This window comes from Melospiza georgiana, chromosome 6, assembly GCF_028018845.1.
Source record: "Melospiza georgiana isolate bMelGeo1 chromosome 6, bMelGeo1.pri, whole genome shotgun sequence".
NCBI lineage: Eukaryota > Metazoa > Chordata > Aves > Passeriformes > Passerellidae > Melospiza > Melospiza georgiana.
In genome coordinates, this window is record NC_080435.1 from 53,514,341 (window position 1) to 53,531,271 (window position 16,931).

Sequence of the window (16,931 nt, forward strand, 5' to 3'; positions counted from 1 at the left end):
CTAAATCTACACACAGGCAGATAAATAGCTGCTGAGGTCTGGAGATGGGTGATGCTTATTATGTCAGTCCTTGAGCTGGGATTTTAGCATCAGGAGAGGTTACAGATGGGCAGGCAAAGAAGTGAAAGCGCCTTGCAGAGTTTGACTCTACAATAAAATAAAAATATGTTGTTTCCACCCCTGGTTTAAATATTTGTTATTTCAACCAAATAAATAATTCAACCAGAAAATAATTTTCAAACCCTTTATGAAAACAAAGGAAAAAATAAGCAACAATAACCGTGCCTCTTTTTCCCCACAGAAATTAATAACTTTTGAAGGAAAAATATTTATTCAAAGCCCCTTTTTCCGTTTAAAATAGATTACAGATGAAAATAATTTGCCTATCCCTTAATGAAATCCATTATACCAGACTAGTTTCATAGTCTGTCTCACACAGATACCATTGAGTTAAGCTTTGTGTTGGGAGATGGGAATTCCACACCAAATTGAATTGGAGACTGAAGCAGGAACAATTATGGCTGCAAATTATTAAAGCTTTGCTATATTGGAAATTCACAGCGTGCTTATAGCAGTAACTTACCATTTAGAAGAACCACACTACAAAGCTAAAAAATAGAGGAAAAAATCAGAACCATATTGCTTTGATCACAAGTCCATGTTTAAAGAAACCAATCATTGGCAAAATAATCCCCTTCCCAACAGCGCCGTGGATTAGCTTTGGTTAATGCTAACACTGCCTTTCTGTGGAGCACATCAAGGGAAAAATTATCAAATAAAATCTGGGGCTGCCTAAGTAATTCACAGTAAATAATGTGCTGGAGGGAAGCCCCTGACACACACACACACACACACACATTCTCTCATTCTTGCTCTCACTCAGGACTTTTCTGAGTGCAGGGTGAGCGACACTTCCCGAGCGGGCGGCTCTGAGTCACACACATCTGCTCTGACTGGACAAGCACATCCAGTGTTATATTTCCAGCTACTGAAAGGATGATCAGAGCTCCTAAATTAGCTGTCCAGTGTGAATTTTTTGATGATTAGTTATTCCAAGCTGTCTTCTGGGGAATATTTTCCGAGCCTTCTTTCAAAATTTGCTGCTCAGATTGCTCTGCAGCAGGCTTGTTAGCTGGAGTGCTCATGGAGAGCTGCTCCCAGAGCAATGTGCATCCATATGCTGAGGATATGAAATAATATTCCTAACTCCTTTTTAGCAGTATTCCCCAGATCTACTGAATGGGTATGCCTCTTTTATTTATTTGGGGGTGTTATTGATTTTAGATGAGGGAATGTGAGACTATATAAATGGATGTTGTCTTGTTGCCTTTTGGGAATGACATTTGATTTCCACCCCCCTTCCCCAATGTTTTTGGAGTCTCTGTAAAGGGAATGTACAGAAAATTTCAAGCTCATCCTTAATGTTGGATTTGTTGGTGTTTTGTTTTGTTTTTTAAGAGCAGGAGCAATACCAGCCTATGAAACAAAACTCTCCCAGGCCCCAGGCCTGGGAATTAAGAGTTGGTGAGTGGGAGGCTCTACCCATGCATCCCAGCTTAGGTGTGAACATTTGAGGAAAAAACCTGCACATTTGAGAGTGGAGGAGGTGCATGGCTCTCTATGGACACCACAGGCTCAGCTGCATATAAGGGACACTTGAGAATGAATCCTTTGCTGGACAGCTATAAAAGCTGCTGCTCCTAAAGACACCAATGCAAAAAAATGAGCAAATCTTGGAATAAACTGGGAGATTCAAACAAATATTTTGTTTATATTCACAAAATATTCATAATTTTTTTGGGCATAGGTGAGATTTTAAATGCTTTCAATCCTTCAGAGGGAGTTTCAGTCACTGTGGTTTTAGAGGGATGTGGTCTTGCACCTAGCCTGCCTCAGCAGTAGCCCAGTGCTCTCCATCCCTGTGGACTTTAGGCAGCATACAAAGCACAATGTGAGCTTGTAAAGCCCTGAGAGATCCCTGAGTGAGGGCTGTTCTGCAGGGACCCATGGAGATTACAAATCCTGTTGTGTTCAGGCAGGATTGCAAACGCTGAGGTGAGCTGGCATGAGTGACATCAACACCAACTAGATCATGACTATTTTTAACATCCAGCAAAACTGTTGGAACCAGTTATCATCTCTAGGGCTAAACCCCCCTAAAAGGAGAAGGTATTGTGGGACACCCCATAGAAAGTGATGCTTGGAGGATACACCACAGTACATGCTACTGCATTACATTTCTACCCATCTACCATCCCTGTAGCCTGTTCAAAGAACTGTAAGTAAAAGCTGAGCTGCTGATAACCACCTTACAAATGAAAACCTTGATTTTATTTGATGGTGTAAGACTTGTGAAGAAAATTAGGGAAGAACATAGAACAGAATAAATTTTATTAGTTGAGTAGATGTGGCAGAATAATTACAGTTTCTGGGAGAGTGTGGAGAACAGTGTAAGAAGGCTGGGAAAAAAATAGCAGCTTAAAATGTGATTGTCTGTTTGGGGTGATAGTAAAGTCAAAAGTGCCATTTCCAGTCTAAAATCCCTATATCCAATACTAAAGAGCATTAGAGCCTAAATAAGGATTTGAATACAAATGTCTTCAACTCCAGCTCACCACAAAATTAAAGGATCTGTTCCAGGAAATACAGTGTCTGCATGAAGAGACCCCCCTAGATCTCTGCCTTTGAAGCTTAAGTTTTAATTTAGGATTAAAAAAGAAAAAAAGTTGCACAGGGCCCTGCAGGAATCTGACAGTATCCTAGAAGAGATCCTGTGCTGCTGAGGGCTCAGCAGCAGGATTGGATTGGGGGTCTTGCCACTTGCCTGCCCTGGAGAAGGAACACTGCCCATGGTGATGCTGCTGATGCAGGAGTGATTCAGCTGTGAACATGGAGAGAAATGCTGAATATGAGAGAGAAGCAGGGAATCCAGGGCAGGCAGGATGGCACACAGGCTGGCTGAGTCCTGCTGATGCTGGTTTTAAAGCCAAACACACATGGTTTGAATTAAGGCTGGCCTCCCTCTGTCCAAATGCATTGCAGATTATGGATGATGTGGGTTTTGCATGGGTAATTTCTTCTTTTTCATCTCAGTATAAGGCAGCCCAGGAGACACCATCATGTATGATGTGAGCATTTTTCTTGTGCTCTGTGTTTGATTTAATCAAAAGAGCTTTCTTAGCAGCCTGGATACACTGGGTGACCACTTCTACTATTCTCAGCATTTTGCAACATGATTATTTTGCCAGTCCTCTTTTATGTGCAGGCTTGAGTGCACTCAGAAGCATCAGGCACAGCTCCTTGATTTAGGGTCATCTGATCTGGGATAAAATAAGACAGTGGGCAGCTTTTACCATTGTGTCTTCACCTCCTGCTGTAGACAGGGCTGGGGGCAGGGTTACCTTCAGCCCATGGGTGCTGCTGTCAAACAGAACCCCTCAGTGCTGCCGTGCTGTGTCCCAGCAGCAGCAGTGGCAGTCCCTGGATGCAGGACATTCCTCAGCTGGACTGCTGGGAGCTGACGCTGGCCCACAGCTCCAGTGGTGTCTCACTGTCACGGTTTGTGGCCTCTCTGGTGTTGTCCCCAGGCAGGTGTCACAGACCCAGCAGCACCAGGAGGCTCTGCCTCAGGGTGACAGTGGGGATTTGCTGCCCTGCCTCACTGATGCTCTGCCAGCTGCCCAGTTTGCTTTGCAAGCAGTCCTGAGATTGGGGTATGTTTTTATTTATTCCATTACATAAAAAATTCTAATTGGGGAAAAAAATCCAAAACCAACCCATGCCAATATCAGGAAAGCTCCCATTACCCAAAGGTGTTTCCAGAGAAGGATATTTCCCATTTGCTCCTGCTGGGCAGGGCTGCTGTCCCTTTGTCCCGTGGTGCAGTGCTTTCCATTTTGAGGTCTGATGCTCTTGGCTCAGACCTGGATGCAGGAGCCTGTCCAAATCAGGGGCCTGCTAAGCCTGGCTCATGGACCACCTGCAAGCCCCCTCCAAAGTGAGTATATGCAAATTCACTGATTGTATTCCTTGTCTTCCTGGAGCTTGTTGTGCAACTCAAGATTGGTTTCTGAGTCATCCTGCTGTGAGTCTCAAGTCCCGCAGGAAGATGTGCCAGTGTGAGCCACAGTAGTGAAAAGATCCAGTAAAGGGGTCGGTGACTTCGTTTGAGACAGTGGGGGAATTTGTACAGCCCAGCTTGGGCTCTGAGGGCAAGGAACCTTTGGTGAGGGGCAGCTGAGAGCAGACAAGGGTAATTTTTTCACCTGGAAGAGATGCATTTTCCTGAAGAGGGAGGAGCCTCTGAATCTCTCCTGTGAGCTCTGGAAAACATTTTGAAAATTTTTTTCTTCTTCAAATAAAGAATTCATTAAGTTTTCTCTGAGTCCCTGTGCTTCCCATTCCCAGAGGCATAATATTGAGCCTAATCACCAACTAGAACAACTGAGTCCTTTATTTTGGTGTAAAGCTGCATGAAAAAAGAAAATCCCCTGTGTATGCAGCTGTAACACTTGCATAATTTTAAGAAATATGGAGAAACTCACAACTGATTTCCAAATCTGCGTATTCCCTTTTCCGATAATGAGTGTGATGCATAATTTACACAGGCAAGGAAATGTAGGAAGCTGATTACTTTTTTCTTTGTGTTTATTTTCCTTCAGTTCCAGAAGGGCTGGAACTGCAGAGAGCTGAGATAAGAGCCCTGCCCCTTCCTTGGTGTGGTGAGCACGAGATGAAGGATGAAGAGGAACTCAAGGTACAACCAGCAGGACTTAGCTGGGTTTTTCCAGCAGTTATCAAAAACAAATATGTCTCATCTGTTTCCTGCCTTGAAAAGGAAGAGCATGAGTGCTGTGGAGTGAAATGCTCAGTGAGTTTGGGAGCAATCACAGCCTCAGCCACTGAGATACCTAGCCACACCCACAGCTCTGGCAATAAAATGCTGACTACAAGGAATATTATAAAAATTCCTCCCTGGATGCCACAGACATGTTGATGGTTTTGCATATGTTGAGAACTCCCTGGCTAATGACATATTTCCTCTTTGGGCTGACTCATGAGCTGCTTCTCCTTGTTGCTATGAAAGTTGGAAGCACTTCAATGCTGTGTGCTGCAAGTACATTTCATGAAAGGAGAGGAAAATCTCAGTATTATTTCTGGATTCACAGATTTGACCCTCTCACTTTTGCAATCAGTGAGCTCTGCCACTTTGACATTTATTAAATAGCTTGTTAGTGGCAGGAGGAATGGCAATAAAATTTGTGTGTATAATTTAAAGCAAACAATCTCCACTCTTAATCCAGCCTTCAAGGCCTGAAGTAAACAACTGCATGCTACTGAGAAAAGGAAAGGTCTGGTGGGTGCTGCTGCTTTTAAGCATTGAGACAAAGTGTTTAACACCCTGAAAGCTCTAAGCCCTGCTTGTTCTGGGCAGATAACAGCTCCATTAATTAGATGATCAAATATTACTTTATTGATAAATTCTTGCATTGGCCTGGAATGGCTTGTGCTTGCTTATGAGACATGTAACTCAATTCTTTTGAGCATTTATAATATTCTATAATATAATATAGATTATTTAATGTAATTGCCATAATTCTCTAATTTAAGTAATATTTTCATCAATGTTGTGTGTTGATTATGACCTGGACCAGGATGTTTATCTGTGCTGATTTTCAGCAGTTCTCAGGGAAAAAATAAAAGGTCTTTTCATGATGTGCAAGACTGACACAGTGTCAAACCTTGTTTTTGTCCCTCACCGGGACAGGTGAGACTCTGTGTACATGAGCTCAGTTTGAGTTTGCACCATGCCAGCACATGAGCAGAGGGAAATGTGAGAAAAAAGAGGCCAGATAAAGCCCTAAGGGCTGCTGACACAGAGACCAGGAGCTGACCTGGCTCCACTGCATCTGACTCCTGAGCAGGGGCAGTTTATGTGGAGGTGGACAGCACCTTCCTCTGCGTCTGTTTGCCCTGGTGCACTGGTGGTCAAACCACCTATGAGCTGCTGATGGCCAGAGGTTACAGCCTGGGGGCTTAAGGGAAGCTAAAATCACTGCTAATTCACCTTGAAAAGTGGGCTGCAGGCAGCGTGCTCAGGGCTGCAGCAAGAGCCAGAGAGGGGAGCTGGGGGCACACTCAGTGACAGAGTTCTGCCAGCAGAAGTCACTCAGCCCTCGAGCCAGCACCAGGCTGTCTTGCAGGGACGTGGGCTGCGCAGACTGGAATCGCTGGTGGATTTAAATCAGTCCTCGCGTTTCACAGCCTCTCCCTGCAGCTCCCTGTGTAGGGACCTATGCATTTGTGTACCATACAGCTCCTTCACAGCCTGCAGTACTTTTAACACATAATATACATGTTTATCTCAAAGCAGGATAGACACCAATTAACACTGCTCGTTAATGAGGGCACAATCAACTTGCATAACCTTGAACCACTGAATGCACACAGTGATGTATGAATGAGAGGTTAACTGCAGATGACAGCTCATTTCTTTTTGCTCTTCTGCCCAGAACATCCTGCCAATACACACATTATAAATAACATGTTCTCGTGATGGTAATGGGGGGGCATTTCAGAAGCAAGCATTGCTTATATTTTTTAGGAGTGATTACATGACATTAGGGGGTTCAGCTTTAATACCATCTGTTACCTCGGCCGCTGGGATCAGCCGTTTCTGCTGCAGGATCTCCACTGCTGGTATCCTTGACCACAGCCCAGTTCTGCCTTCTGAATTAGAAAGTTGAATGTGAAACAAATTCACAGAAAAACCTACAGAAAAGGGCAAGTTGCATTTTTGATGCGCCTGAGACACCGGTGCCCATGTGACTCACAGTTCACGACTGGCAGAGTGGTGTCATTCGTAATTCGTGTGAGCGCTCCCTTGCTCACCCACACCCCCGTGTTATATCCTGCTTCTCCATGCAAAGCACTCTGCCTGCCACACAGCCCAGCCAGCAGCACGCTGTCTCTGCTCTCACACAGACTGCCACACCAGCGTTCCTTCTGTGGGGAATATATTTACTTGCTGTAAGGAGCCATCTAGTGAGGGTTTACTGCACATAAAATTAAAGTAACTGTTTCTTTACTGTTTGCCGGCAATACCGAAAGAAAACATGCTTATTTCTTCCCCTCTTCCCCCCCCTCCATGTTCTCCTTGCCACTCTTAAGGTGCAGCAAAAGCAAATGTCTTGAGCAGGTGAGGCTGTGCAGATTGCCCTGTGTCCCTGCACAAAGCACAGGAGCACATGTGCTCACCCTGGGTCATCCCTGCTATCCCACATGTGCTCACCTTGGTTCAGCTGTGCTATCCCTCATGTGCTCACCCTGGGTCATCCCTGCTATCCCACATGTGCTCACCCTGGTTCAGCTCTGCTCTGCTATCCCACATGTGCTCACCCTGGGTCAGCCCTGTTCTCCCACATGTGCTCACCCTGGCTCATCCCTGCTATCCCACATGTGCTCACCCTGTTCAGCCCTGCCATCCCACATGTGCTCACCCTGGCTCAGCTCTGCTATCCCTCATGTGCTCACCCTGGCTCAGCTCTGCTATCCCACATGTGCTCACCCTGGTTCAGCTCTGCTCTGCTATCCCACATGTGCTCACCCTGGGTCAGCCCTGTTCTCCCACATGTGCTCACCCTGGCTCATCCCTGCTATCCCACATGTGCTCACCCTGGTTCAGCTCTGCTATCCCACATGTGCTCACCCTGTTCAGCCCTGCCATCCCACATGTGCTCACCCTGGCTCAGCTCTGCTATCCCTCATGTGCTCACCCTGGCTCAGCTCTGCTATCCCACATGTGCTCACCCTGGTTCAGCCCTGTTCTCCCACATGTGCTCACCCTGGTTCAGCCCTGCTCTCCCACATGTGCTCACCCTGGTTCAGCTCTGCTATCCCACATGTGCTCACCCTGGTTCAGCCCTGCTATCCCACATGTGCTCACCCTGGTTCAGCCCTGCTCTCCCACATGTGCTCACCCTGGTTCAGCCCTGCTATCCCACATGTGCTCACCCTGTTCAGCTCTGCTCTCCCACATGTGTTCACCCTGGTTCAGCCCTGCTATCCCACATGTGCTCACCTTGGTTCAGCTGTGCTATCCCACATGTGCTCACCCTGGTTCAGCCCTGCTATCCCTCATGTGCTCACCCTGGTTCAGCCCTGCTATCCCACATGTGCTCACCCTGGTTCAGCCCTGCTATCCCTCATGTGCTCACCCTGTTCAGCTGTGCTATCCCTCATGTGCTCACCCTGGTTCAGCCCTGCTATCCCACATGTGCTCACCCTGGTTCAGCTCTGCTCTCCCACATGTGCTCACCCTGGCTCAGCCCTGCTATCCCACATGTGCTCACCCTGTTCAGCTCTGCTATCCCTCATGTGCTCACCCTGTTCAGCTCTGCTCTCCCACATGTGCTCACCTTGGTTCAGCTCTGCTCTCCCACATGTGCTCACCCTGGTTCAGCTGTGCTATCCCACATGTGCTCACCCTGTTCAGCTCTGCTATCCCACATGTGCTCACCCTGGTTCAGCCCTGCTATCCCACATGTGCTCACCCTGGTTCAGCCCTGCTATCCCACATGTGCTCACCCTGTTCAGCTCTGCTATCCCTCATGTGCTCACCCTGGTTCAGCCCTGCTCTCTGGGGACCCAACAGAGCCAGCACAGTCCCCAGGGACCTGCCCTGGGCGCTGGCAGGAGCGAAAGCCAAGAGTGTGGGTGGAGAGCACGGGGAAGGGCCAGGCTCAGCAGAAAGGAAAGGCCATAAACCCAGTCCTGCTGCAGAGGCAGCTGGGGAAAGTGCCCGTGGTCACGCAGGCAGCGATGGCATAGCTGGGAGCTTAATTTAATTGGCAGAAGGCTGAGCCAGAGCCTCTGTCAGCACACAGATAAAAGAGAGCAACGTTAGAATGGTGGGCACTTTGTGTGAGTTTGCTTTTTTGGTTTGTTTTGTTCTTTAAAATCTATGAGCTTGTGCAGATGGAAATGTGAGAGTGGAGTTGAGAGTGTCTGTGCACTGCAGAAAGCTGAAGTTACTGCTCCTGGAACATCAAAAGCACAGCTACAGTGCAAATTCATATTGTTAGGAACTGTGCAGTCCATAAAGGGACCAAGCACACAGTTAAATATTAAGCCCTCAGCCAGGGAAATAACAGCAGCTTTGCCACAGGTTAGAAGTAAGATTTTGTGTTGTGTTCTGAGATTTTCCCCAGTGAGCGCAGCTGGGGGCAGGGACAGGGCAGAGGGGCAGCACCTCCTGTTTCAGGGGTGCTGGAGCAGTCTCCAGACTGAAACCAAGCAGGCACTGGGGTCTCCATGGAGGTGTGCCTGGATGCTCCACAGCAGGCCATGTGCTGGAGCCTCCACCCTGGCATTCACTGAGGGGGCTCCTCTGGTCCCTGCCAGCCTCCCGGGGGGAGTTTGCAAGCAAGAGAGCAGCTGCACAGCATTGGAGCAGCCTCGTGATGTGCTGGCTCTGGAGAAACCCTCCCCATCTCCTGCCTGCCTGTTTGCTGCTGGCTCTTAGCAGGGAGCTCTTCTGCTCCTCCATAGCTCAGCTCTGGCTCTCTCTCCCACGTTGTGCTCAGCTCAGTTCCCTTAGGCACAACTGGCCAGCCCTCAATGGGAGGGCTCCAGCTCCGTGGCACACTGGGGGAAAGAGACACTGAGAGGTTTGACACTGTGATACACAATAAACAGGACAGTCGTTTTTCATAGCTACGATGCATATCAGGATAGGCAAAGTAATCCAACTTTCATAAACAAGCCCATATTCTACAAAACCCAGACACTCTCTCATGCACAAGAAAATGCCCTGAATTATAAATGTCTGCCATTTTACAATTTTTTTTCCTTGAAAATGCAATCAATTAATTTTTTTTACCTTTTTTTTTTTTTTTTTTTTTTTTTTTTTTTTTTTTTTTTTTTTTTTTTTTTTTTTTTACGGTGAGAAAATTCCCATTTTTAGTCCGTGGAAATTATTTGACTACATCAATGATTAATAGGTTTAATGTAATAGCTGCAATGGAAATTTAGAAAGCAAACAAGCCAAACAGAGCTGAATGGATTTGGTATAATGATTTCATTAGGGATTTTTAAAAGTTTGCTTTATACTTGCAGTTTGTTGTCAGAAAGAATTGGCTGAATTCAGTCAAAATGGTTTGTTCTTTGTCTGTCCGTGGTCACCATAGCTACCATTTCAATCTGTTAACATATGTGGTATTATTTTGTTCCTTTCTCTTAAACTCTGTTCACAGATGCTGTCAAGATTTCCCTTTGTACATGTCTGATCAGTTCATGCCAGCTTTGGCTCCGTGCCTCTCCAGGGGAGAGCCTCCACCAGCAGGACAAGGTGGTTCAGCCCTCGGCGCAGCAGTGGAGACAGGATTGGAAGCAGGGCTGGGGATGGCTCCCACTCCACAAGGCATGGGATCTGTGAGAAATACCTTGGGAAGACATTGCCAGAGGTGTGCCTTTTTCTGGAGAGGTGGGTATTGCCTGGATGTGCTCCTTGGCTGCCATAAATCAGTATAAATGCATTCATTTTAGTGGAGGTGTTGTGTCTGCTGGAGTCAGGCCCTGTGATGTTGCTCATTACACAGGTTTTGGGTAAGGAGCCAAGAGATGAAGGGAGGCACGGCTACAACATTTTAAATAAATAAGTAATAAGACTGTACAGCCTCTGTTCTTTTGCTTTTCCCAGTCTTAGAAAAGGTTCAGGTTGCCACTGAGGATAGAGGTATATCCACTCTGTGCTATGGAGGGGATTGGAATATTTAGTGGAGATCAGATTATCCACATTTTGCATTTTAATTGGCATTGAGTGAGGAAAAAAAATCAGGTTTCTTTATTGCTGAATGTGAAGGTGATTGAGATGGCTTCATTTTCTTTCCAGCTGTGAAGCAGACAGGTAAATATATTGATGTATGGATGCAGTACAGTTTACAGTGAAGCTGTAAGAGAAATCAGTCTGGAAAATACACAATTTCCTTTCCACAAAGCACTCACAGTAGAGAGTAAAGTTAAGGTGAGTCCGTATATTTATATTTTTAAGAGCATAAAAGCATTTGTTTAAAGCTCTGTGGCTCTGATTTTTCAGAGCCACTGAGCACCCTGCTCTCTGGTTTCTTTTAACTGGAGATGTAGGTTTTCAGCATTTCTGGCAGCCAGGCCCCCCTTACTAATGCCTGCAGAGAGTAGCTGGAGAAAGTGTGAGAAACATTATTGTAATGAGGGGCTAATTCTGCCTCTCCTTCCTGCCTCAGTGCAGATGAAAGAGTGCCTGCAAGTCGTGTTATGTGCACAGGAAAAGGGAATTCTGATTACTGGCTCTGGCTCCCCAGGGGCAGGGATGATCTCCTCGCACAACTCACAGTAAGTCACATCTGCATTTCCAGTATAAGGCCCCTTTTTAAGGACTCCTAGTTTAGCTATAAAAATTCACTTAGCATGCATGAATAGAAACCAAATTGACAAGATAGACCATAACTGCTCTGAAAGGGCCATTAGTTCCTGTCGTATGAAAAATCCACATTTTTAAAAAGCAAGTATTATTCACATTTGCACAACAGGCTGTAACTGTTCCTTCTAAGTCATTACAGACTGTATAGAAATAATAATTTTCAAAATCACTATTGATACCACAGGCACAGAAACAGCAGGAGACAGATGCCTTTGCTTGATATTAATCCAGAGTCTTCCAGTGCCACTGAACAGGTTGGGATCAGTTTAAACCTTTGATTTACACCCATGTAACTGAGAAGAGGAAGACCACAGAATAAAGATTTGGTCTGATATCTGAGTTTGGTGCAACATTTCTGGTGTCATCAGAGGAATCCCAGAGGGGCAGTGGCTGTAAGAGGGTACCAATGAAAAACCATCCATCTCCTGTGCTCAGTGCTCCTGGGCAGGGGAAATGAATCTGTATTTGGTGTGTTCCATGCTTAATAAGGGGAAAGCTTGGGGCAGATAGGAATGTAGCTTCTTTTTTTTTTTTTTTTTTTTTTTTTTTGTGTGTGATTTTCAGAGGTACTAGGTCATGGCTTTTTATAAAATTGTTTCTTTTGGTTCATGATTAGTGCCTCACTCGACACCAAGCAGAGGGTCCACTGATTTTTAAAAATTTCTTTTCTGGGTTTTCATGTGTTGAGGGTTTTCTTTAGACAAATACCAGTAAGGAACTAACCTGTATTTCTCTCTCCTTCCTCTGAGATCACTAGCATTTGACATTTCCAGATTATATTTAGGCTGAATGAAGAGAAAGTGCACAATCAAAAGCTGGCACTAGAGTCCTGTTGAGCTGTGCTGCCTTAGGGATGTGTTCACAGAAGCTGGGCCTGATCCTTCTGCTGGTTTTACAACAAAGGGAATTTCCAGAGATTTCAGCACAGCAATGAATAATGATTTTCTTCACGTTCATATGCATGTATGGACATACCAACCTGACAACTATGAGTTCTGAAGGGAGTTTCAGATTAATTCTAATAGTTCCCTTTCCCCTGGGAATGCCAGTGCTCAGAGGCCCTGTAGGACAGCCCTGGCTGCATTTCCCTAAAATCCCCTGTGTCATGGGAAGAGATTGGCTGAGTGGTGGAGTAAAGGGGGCTGTGTTGGCAGAAAGCCAATGCAGGGATTTTTTGGTATGATTTCAGGAGTAAGCAGCTGCCTCCCAGCTGGACTTCTCGTCCCCATTGCTGGGATTACCAGGATAGCAGCAAGACACATGGAGGACTCCCAGGGAGGCAGGAGACCACCTGGCTGAGGGACTTTGCTGTGCTCAGAGCCCTGGACACCAGCACCTCTGTGGGAGGGTGCAGGGGGGGCTGCCTGACATGGGCAAAGGTGGGACACCTCTCTCTGGGACACCTCTGTCTAGGACACCTCTCTCTGGGACACCTCTCTCTGGGCAGTCTTTTCTGCTCCCACCCTGGACTGCAATGACATGGAAAGCCACTGGAAAGCTGCCACCATGGAGGGGCTGGCATAGAGGAGTTTTCCTGCTGGATCCACGTGGTGCTTCTCATAATCTGTTATCCTTGACGTAGCAGAGTCCTTCAAAGGTAACTCATGCACAGGACTGCATGATCTCCTGGGGAGAACTGCTTCCCTCACTCAATTAAAAAAAAAAAAAAAGAAAAAAAAAAAAAAAAAAGGTTGATTTAAACCCTGAAATGCAAGGGATTGTATTCCTTGCAAAGCTCTTACAATGGGTATCTGCTGTTAAACCTCAATCCTTGTCTCACTAGGTCTTGTAACAGAGAGCTCTCTGAAGGGATTGTGTGCATTTCTTGTTCAAAATCTCCTGTGAGAAGAACTATGTTATTTGACTCTCAGACACCCTAAAAATGATGGCAGCTGTCCCCTGCAATTCCATCTCCCTTCACAGACTAGCACTGCTCACTGGCTGCCCCAGAGACAAGTGAAATGGAAGTCTATAAAAAGAGAGTGGCATATTCCCAGGTTAAGTGCTGTGTTAACTGCAATCATCCCTACGATTAAGTGGCTCCCTAAAAGGAAATTTTTTCCCCCATATGTTTTTTTAAGGAGTGATGAATCTCTTCACACAGTGTGTTTCTCATCAGATATGGAGATTAACTTAAGCACAGAACTGAGTGAAGCAAACCCATCAGCTGTCTGAGGCTTTCTACTCTGATTTTGCTGCACGCCTCATCCTCAGGGAGGGGAAGATGCCTGTCCCACCTCACTCAAGGTTTGTTTTTTGGGAGAAGCCACCAGCTATGGAGGGGTTAATGCCATCAGGACCCTTCTCACCTACCCTCACTGCTGTGATTTCCCATTTTCCTCCTGAGCTCTTCCCCAGGGCTGATGGGGGGTGCAGGGTGGGGGACAGAGAGGGGCTGCCCGCTCTGGATGCTGCCAGCCAAGGGTGCCCAGCCCTGGAGCACTGCTGGTTGGGCAGCTGAGGGGCAGCAGGGCTCCTCAACAGCTTCAGGTTTAATTCACTGAGAGGAACTCCCAGGAGGAAAGGGAAGAAATTGAGTCCTGTCCGGGAAACAGGGTGGCAGGGAAAGCTGTATGTCCCTGCCAAAAAGGAGCCGAAACTCTGCAAAGGGGTGGTCACAGTAGCATGGACAGATGGGTGACTCCTGTTCCCATCAGCTTCACAAGCTGTGAAATATCTCCTAGCACAAATGCTGAAAAACCACTGGGGGCTGCGTGCGTGCTTTGCTGGGGACAGACAGGGAGTTCTCTGCAGCTCTGCCCACAAGATTGTCCTGTGCCCTCGTCCCACTCTCTCCTGGCATCGCCAGCCCCTGCCTGTGCAGGATTTCAGTCTCATCCTCTCCTTCCTCCCAGGTCATCCCTTAGTGACTCCCCTCTGGCCTGCTCCAGGCCAAGACAGTGTTTCCTCCTCAGCTGCAGAGGCTCCCCTGCTCCTGCCATGCTCGCCCTGCAGCTGCCAGCAGCCCTTTCCTGCCTCCCACTGCTGATCCAGCCCCAGCTCTGCACCCTCTCACTCCCACCACAGTTTCCCCCCTCGATTTTTTCCGCTGGCCTCCCACTCACTACAGGATATGAGCCATTCTCTCCAGTGGGAAATAAAAGTTTGGATTAAAATTTACTATATAATTCCTTCTCTAAAAGCAACTTTTAGGCTGAAAGGCTCCAAGGACAAATTTCCAAAGGCCCGCAAGAGATTTAGGGATAGATTTTAAAAGTCTTTTAGTCACATTAAAATGAAATTAAATTCCCCTTGGGTTTTTTTTTTCAGCAAAAGGAGATGCTTTTGAAACTTGCATATCACGCCTGTTTATGTCTTTTAGGCACATAAATGCTTCCAGAGATTTGAGGGTTGAACATCCAAGTCCCCTTGAAACCTAAGAGAACCTGGCATCATCTCATGTGCATTCCTTCCAAATTCCAGCCAAAATTGTTGTCAAACTTGGAGCACCAAGTTCTAAAGTAAGAGATAATAATCCCGATTTCCTCTCTGCATTTGCAGGCAGCTTAGCACCAGGGGTAAGAAAACAGCCCATAGTGTTGACTGTATAAACATCTTGTTCAAAGGGCAACATTTTCCTGATTAATAGCCTCTGAGTATTAAAAACAGTCAGTCTAGAGCATGATTAATTGTCCTTTTACTACTGGTAACCAGCTACATATATATACATACATACATATATACTTGTGTAAACACACAAGAACATTCTCACTGGGGTAAGCATTTTTAGTGCATCTGTTTTCAAGGAAAATACATTAGGAAGGAGGTGAGAGAGCTGCTGCCTACAACTCCAGCTAATGGGAAGGGTTTTAACTCTCCTAACCCTTTGTTGCAAGAGCTAGCAGCCCCAAGCACACTCTTAAGCACTGCTGTCCTGGGGAAAGGCTTGAAACACTCCGCTGGCCAGGAAGGAGGCAAAAAATGAGGCAGAAGACACTCTTCTTTTCATCCAGGGAATAAAAAGTTGCTCAGTTGTTGGGCATCCTGGCTGCATTTCTACTTCCATCTGTATTTTATTTCTGGGACTCACAGGGTTAATGACAATAAGAAAAGTTTTCCTTTAAAAATTGGCAAAGAGAGGTGCTTTCCCCTTAACAAAAAGAAACAAATTTCAAGAAAATTTTTAATATGATGGTCCTGGCTGGTCCAACCTGTTAGGCCACAGTATATGCACAACAGTGACACTGTCTTCATAAGGAAGAGACTTCTTTTTCCACTCTTTTTCCTCTGTTATCTAAACAGGTGAGCAGGTTAACCACTACATTACAGTATTGTCCAGAAGTTGCAGCCAAGCTCAGGTGCAAGGAAGATACAATCCCTGCTTTACATAACTGAGTCTGCTGCAGATCATACACGAAATTCCTCTTGAGGAGCCTGAGCAGGACATACAGGTGTGTGCAGTCATGTGTGGGATCCTGGCCTGATGTGTCTAAATGAAGTTTTGATCCAGGTAAACAAGACCCTGTACCTACCAGAGGCGCTCTTAGTGTTCAAAGAGTTTCCTCCTCATCTGTCCCACTTTGCAGAACTTAAAAATAATGAAGTGTTAACACAGGTTTTCTCCAGAGCAAGTGCTGTGAGACAGAGGATAATTTGTTGCTCTTTTGGCATTAGAGGCTGCATAAAGTGTATTCACTGTTGCTGCTAAAAAATAAAACACAGTTCTGTACTTTGTGTACAGTGTCTGTGTACACATTGCCTACACTCTTCAAAGAGTTTTCTTTATGGCCAGAAAACAATTTTTCAAAGTTTCCTTCAAGAACAACACCAAAATCTGTTGTGCTGTTTTGAGACACTCCCAAAAATTCAGGCTTTTAGCTTAAGCATAAAGAAACCCAACACCACTGTTCAGAAAGCAGAAACAAACAGGAAGAATTTTCTCAATGGTTAGAAACAAAAAGCTCCATCAGCATCAGAGATGTTATATTCAGGCTCATGAATTTCTGCAGAAAGGCTGGAAAATGAAGAGCAGCCCTGCTGTGGATGAAGAGAGTGTTGTTGGCCTGGGACAACAGCTGTGACAGGTGCAGACGGGCTGCGACGGTGACAACGCAGAGACTTCCTGCTCTGGGGACACACAGGGCACACACACATATGCACACACACACACACACACACACACAGGGCAGACACACAGGGCACACACACACACACAGACACGCACAGGGCAGACATGCATGCACAGGGCACACACATGCATGTACACACACGCACAGAGAACACACACACAGGGCGCACACACACACACACAGGGCACACACACACATGCACAGGGCAGACACGCATGCACACACACACGCACAGGGCACACACACAGGGCAGACACACATGCACAGGGCACACACACACAGGGCACACTCACATGCACAGGGCACACACATGCATGCACACACGCACAGGGCACACACACACAGGACAGACACACACACACACAGGGCACACACATGGCACACACAGATGCACAGGGCACACG